At 32.1% G+C, this 6527-nt stretch overlaps 1 protein-coding gene across 2 annotated transcripts in view; it reads left to right on the top strand.

Moving 5' to 3' along the window:
- Positions 1 to 6527, top strand: part of LOC117119201 (protein wech-like) — a 32358-nt gene that overhangs the window by 5479 nt on the left and 20352 nt on the right. The gene's annotated exons all lie outside the window — the stretch shown is intronic.

Here is a 6527-nt window from a genome sequence, read left to right as displayed (position 1 = left end):
AAGAACAGTGTAAAAATACTGAGTATCCAGAATAAAGAAAGATTTCTAGCTAACAAACCAAATATTTGATCATACCTTTCTTAAACATATTTGAAAATGTCTGATGGTTCTCGGCGAACCAGATGACAAAGTAAATACTGCCGCCTCCTCATCTGTGTTCCGATATCAACAAAATAGAAAGAAAAGAGTTTAACAAGTCATCTATTAGGTGTTCCAGATACTCTTTACAATTTATTATTATAATTAATATTGAGACAAAGGAAGTTTCTTCTTGCTCAAAAATTAAAAAAAAAAACATGTTACTAATTATTTATTATTCAGTGTAATCTCCTATTCTAGTTATTTCCTCACCTCTTGTTCTGTTCTACTCTGCAGTACTCTGCTTGTTGTATGATCCTCTTAAAGACTATCAAGGTTTGCAATATTCTTCCTAGAATTCTCAATGTTTGTTCATACTACTTGCTTCAAACTTTTTCTTATTCTACCCCTGCAATGCATGGACTCTGCTGCCATTGTTTGATATGCTGAGGAGGAATTCAAAACTTGACTGGTTGAAAAATAATCATGTAAGGACAGACAGAAATATTAGAGTACTTCAACTTTTACAGAGATGATATTAGAGTGCTTTAAATTTCACAGATTAAGTGCTTTAAATATTTCACATAGATTAATATCATTATGATTTACTAAAGTGAAACAGTAATACCCCAACCCTAAACATATTTTCAAATTTTAATTTTAATCTTCATGATGTGACAGATGCAATATCTGCCATAAACACTTTCTTCTTTTGATCTTTATGATGTTGGTTTGCTGGAACTTGTTTTTTAACCTGTCCATTATTTTATTGTGATTTTATTTAAAACCAAATTTATTTAAATATTTTTTTAGTGCTTAATTTCTTGTTCAATTTTGAATTACAGTTCTCCCTCCAATTTGAAACCACCTTTGGGACCTCGAAATTTGGGGTGTTCTCGGGGTTGGTCCCCAATTAGAGGGCTAGCTTTACATAAAATTCTTTTCAAATTCTTCCACATTGTTAAAAATACGGTATCATTAAATATTTTTTTTAGATGATCATTTTACCTACACAATTCTTAACATTGTGTATGGCTTCCCTCCTGTATGCACACTCTCAAATGTACAGAAAAGTGCTAAACTGTTTCTAAAATTGTTTCCAAAAATGTTGAATTTATAATTTTCTTTCTTCTGATATGTATCCTTAAATGTTTTTTAAAGTGTTATACAGATTGAACTTCTTTCCACAATGTTCACTTACACATGGTGTCTGTGCTGTATGTTATTAATACACATGTTTTTTAATGTTCAAATTTGATTAAAACTTTGTTTAACAATTACCACACTTGCATGGAATATCCTTTCACAATGATCACATTTTTCCTATTTGTAGCCTCAAATCATTAATGTTTCAAAATGTTCGCATTCAAGTGATTTATCTTCTGAATCCTCAAATGAGTTTTCAAATTGATACTGTGTTTAGTTTCTTTTCACACTCATAAAGATTGCTTTCGTTTGTGAATTTCTTTCCACAATGTTCACATTCATAAGGTGCTCCTCTTTTATGCATCTTTAAATGTCTCTGCAAATGACCCAATTGACGAAACTTCTTCCCACAAATTTCACATTTGTATGGCATCTCTCCTGTATGTATCCTTAATGGTGTTTTCAAAGTGTCATTTCTACTAAACTTTTTTCCACAATGTTCACATTCATGTGATCTTTTATGTATCCTCATACGTGCTTTCAAAGTTATACCATTTTAAAATTTATTTCCACACTTGTATGGGGCGTCTTACTTGTGTATCATCATGTGTGATTTTGAACTAATACTGTCTTTAAATTTCTTTTCACAATGTTCACATTCATGTAATGGCTGTATTCCACATTGTTCAAATTGTAATGGTGCATCTTCTGTTTTAATTCCCATGTGTGCTTTCAAATTAATTAAATTAAAATAATCTCCACAATGCTCACATTTATATTTTACCTCTTCACACGTTTGTATGTTTATCTCTGAACGGCTAGACATTTCAAATTGTTTTTCAACTTCATTGCATTCATTCATATTTTTCTCCTCATGGATAATATTAACAGGAAACAAATTTAGATGACAATTTTCAATAACAGAATATTCTGTTTTAACTGAAATTAAGCATGTTTCATTAGGTCTGTCTTTACTTTCTTCATTGTTGGAAACATCACTGCAAGTGTCTAAAATATAAAAAGATATAGCAAAAAAATAAGAGCAATCTGCTAACGCTCAATATTATATAAGTAAAGTAAATGATAAGATTACTGTGCTGTATTAGTTATTGAAGAAACTTTTTTTGTAATGGGAGGCCATGTTAACCTGCTCGTTTTTGACCCTGCTAAAACTGTTCCAGTCAAATTAATAACAGCAAACAGATATCAATTCATGTCATACGCAAGAAGAAAGACTTGCAGTACAGAATAAACTGAATTACAAAAAAGTATAATAATTTTTTTTTAAATGATGTAGGGTCAAAAATCAATGGGATGGTAAATTATAGAGTATTTCTCTACTTTGAAAAATCAATAACTAGAAAAGAAAATTAAATATTAAATTTTCTAACTTTGTCTATTAAGTAAGTTACTATCTAACTTTCTGTTGAAAATTAGTATTAGAATTTCTACATTTATTGTGCTGATGTTGCTAAATCTGTGAGTTTCTCCTTTTTTATGCGGGTCATTAGGGCCTTGGTGGAGTAGTACCCTTACAGGGGCGGATTTGGGGGCGCCAGCCCAGCCCCTCTCCTTTTGGGAGGTTAAAAAAGAGGGGAAAAAAAAAGAAAAAGAAAAAAATGATAGCCCAGAATGCCTCAAGTGTTATTCTAGAACACAAAAATTTCGCAGGAGCATGCTCCCGGAATCCCTGGAGCAGTGTTGTCTCGATCGGCCCAAATTTCGGCCCCTACTTTTGGCCCTCCCTCTTGTGGACATCTCTGGATCCGTCCCTGCCTTAACCGTCATGCATAGTTTTCTTGGTTCAGGTAATATGCCGATCATTAGAGCCTTAGTAAGTACCACCACTACAGGCTGTGATGCATAGCTTGATTAGGATTGGGGTATGCAGGTCATATCTACTTTAGTAGAGCAACATTTCTGTGAGGCACAGCTACCATTGTATTGCTTTTTTGTGTGATTTTCACTGTGTTTGTGTGAATATTGGCCCTATATGGTACCTGTACTAACAGAAATTAAATTTAAAATTGAATCCGTACTCGCGCGAATAAGCGCCAGGGCATTTAAAATATTTTTTGCACTTTCTGAGGAGCGCCTATTCAAACTGGGCGCTAAGTTGGAAATATACTGTCTGTGTAGGGATCGGAGCTCTCATCTGCCCGAGAGAAATCCTCATTTTGATATTGACCTATAGAAGAATGTGATTCCACTCTGCAGCTCAAATCATGCCAAAACCACAGTCCCAGAATTGATTGAATTATTGACTTGCTAAAAAGAAAATCTTATGATATTATTTTAGGAGGCGTTTATTCAAATTAGAAGGGGCGCTTATTCAAACAGGGCACTTAAGGAAATTTTCATGTTAGTAGGGGCGAGTACTCAAGAGGGGCACTTAAATGGGGTGCTTATTCGCACATTGAATAAGACAAAACACACTAAGACTAAAATTTATAAATGTTCATAAATTCATTATTTTCTAAAATCTTTCAAATTATATTTATGTTTATGGTGATTAAATCCATAATGTACAGAACTCAGCATGTAAGGTACTGTAGTTGGATATATGTACAGCAATTAATACGAAGCCATTCTTCAATAAAAAAAAAAAATTTTGAATGGTTTATTTATTAATTTTTTTAATTGAAATAAAATAAATATTAAATAAAACAAAAAATGTATTATGTTCTCATTCAATCCATATTAATAAGGAACAATGTTATAAATTACACACCTATTTCAAATTCAATTTCAGAATTCTTTTCCATATTATGTTGCACTATTTTTTCAAATTCTGCCATAGCCTGCTAATTCTTTCAAAGACAATTATTGATATATCTGGATATTTTCAGATCTGGAATAAAAAAAATAATTTAATGTGCATTAGGATCAAAACAAGCAAAACAGAGTTCTGTAAACTTCTAGACCTTCACATTTTTTGTGTGTATCACTCTCTGTAAGTTTGCTAGGCCTCTTCATCACATCATTTATAATAGTGTGGAATTTTATCCGAAAAATATTAAACATTTCCCCATGCTAAGCCTGCTATGTGTATTAAAATGATGCTTCACAATGCCAATGGGATGGCTGGGACTTGCACAACAGCAACAGATGAAGTGGATCAAATTTAATGAGATAAATGATGAGATAAAAAAATCACATTTCATACTCAGAAATACAGGTCTACTGTAATGTAAATACTTAAAATAACTAACCTAAAAATAATCTAAAGATTAAAACGTCTTACAACAAAAAGATTATACCAGAGCAGGACTACTTAAGAAATACTGACTATGATGTAGAATCCACTTTAGGTGTAAAAGAAAAAAACATTAACATTACACAATTTGATAAGCAACAATACATTTATACTATTGTTGTGAATTGTTTAGTTGTGAACGTTTCTCCCACGCATTCATGATGTATTTTTACAGAAATTATCAAAAATAGAGGTATCACAAATATTAGAAGACTGAATAATTTAAATAATTTAATTTTAATATCATCATTTGTTGTTGAAAAAAGTGTCCGTGTCCATGTATCATAATCGTTACAGAGTAGGTCATTTTCAAGATTTGTTAAATGTTGTTTTCTAATGATATTGTAAGTGGGACAATTTAGTAAAAAATGCTTGACATCTTCAATTTCTCCATTTTTAGTTCTGTGCTCTGTAAGTAATAAAAGGTTTTTAATTGCATGGATGAGGATCCATTTATTGAATTATTATTTTATTGTTATTATTTGTTCCCTCATTTTTGAATGACTTTTAAATTTTGATTTTTATATTATTTTTATATTACTTAATTCTTTTAATTTTTTTCATTAATTATCAATGGTCTTTATACACATTTTCATTCTGCCTTTTATATAATTTTAATTGTTTTGTCTTTATACATATGTAAATTTAACCAAATCAAAAGTTTAAATTGTTGGTTGATTGATCATTGATTTTTGTTTTTCATTTTTTACACATTTGTAAACATAAATAGAATTGTTTTTATGTCCAAGTGCCCCCATCGGGGGCCATAGACACTATGTCATGATGTAGCAATTAAAGATGGCAGAAAAGGGTAAATCCGGTGGAGGAATGATGGGTACTACTACCACCAGGTGGGGGCGCTCTACTGAAAATCGAATAACGTTTGGAATTCGAACATAATTGCGTTTAAACTCGAACATACATTACAGAGACGCAGCACGCGTTTGCCACAAACGCCTTTAACCATCATTTAAAGGACGCCTTCTAGAATATGGTAGTACTTTTCGAGATCAATGACATAACGCGGTGATTCCAAGAGTTAATCTTTTTTAGTGTTTTTAGTGCAATAATACAGTGGGCCTATAGTATACAGAATATTGTTATGAAAGACAATTTCCACGAAAAATTCAGATACACTACAATGACAAACACATCTGCCATATTGAAGAACGTAAAATTAAATTCAAAAATAAAAACTCCTGTATAAGGCAGTAGACACATGCTCCCACTGGGAGCCTATTTTTTAACTGCAACCTGAATATTGAATATTGAATGAAGTTTGACTTGGATTGATATCAGCTAGAACAATGAATACACTACAGTAACTTTACAGCAGTTCTAAGGATGGAGGAAAGAATCTTTCCTCCATGTTCTAAGTCACTGCATGACTGATTTCATCATGTCACGCTTGATTGCACTCACAAAGAAACCAGCCTATAAGGTCACATGACTAACCTGGAAAAACCCATTTCTATTTTTGTAGACACTTCATGCACACCTAAAACTTAACAGAGAATTTTAAGGTAAATATTATATTAATTTATGTTGTTCAGTGCAATAGATCCAATCAATATCTTAATGGTTCAAACAAATTAAAATACTGAACCAAATTATTATGTTATCTGAGATGAAAGCACTGGCATATTATGAAAACATTTCAGATCAACAGATTTGAAAAAATGTTGATAGAGGTATACAGGCCTACTAAAAATTAAACAACGTGTAAGACATTAATACTAAATCAGGCCTGTACACAGGTTTTTATTGGGTAGGTGCAAATTTGTGGAAGGTGGACGAAAATAACTATGGGCTACCAAGCAACAGAACCTTTTTGAGGTTGAGTGGGCGGAGCTCCATTGAACCCAGATATTTTTGATATTTTGAGGTCTTAATACATTTTGAAGATATAATATAAACAGTGTTAAACGTTTTTGTCAGTGGCAGTCCAGGAAATGGGGGGAGGGGGCAGGGACACAACTTCATAGATGGAGGTCGATACACAGTATCATAGTCCCACATTTTCATAAATTTTGTATTGAACAGTCAT

Source organism: Anneissia japonica, unplaced genomic scaffold, assembly GCF_011630105.1.
Source record: "Anneissia japonica isolate Jap-2015-1 unplaced genomic scaffold, ASM1163010v1 scaffold14072_len149563_cov130, whole genome shotgun sequence".
Taxonomy (NCBI): domain Eukaryota; kingdom Metazoa; phylum Echinodermata; class Crinoidea; order Comatulida; family Comatulidae; genus Anneissia; species Anneissia japonica.
This window is presented reverse-complemented; position numbering and strand designations above follow the sequence as displayed.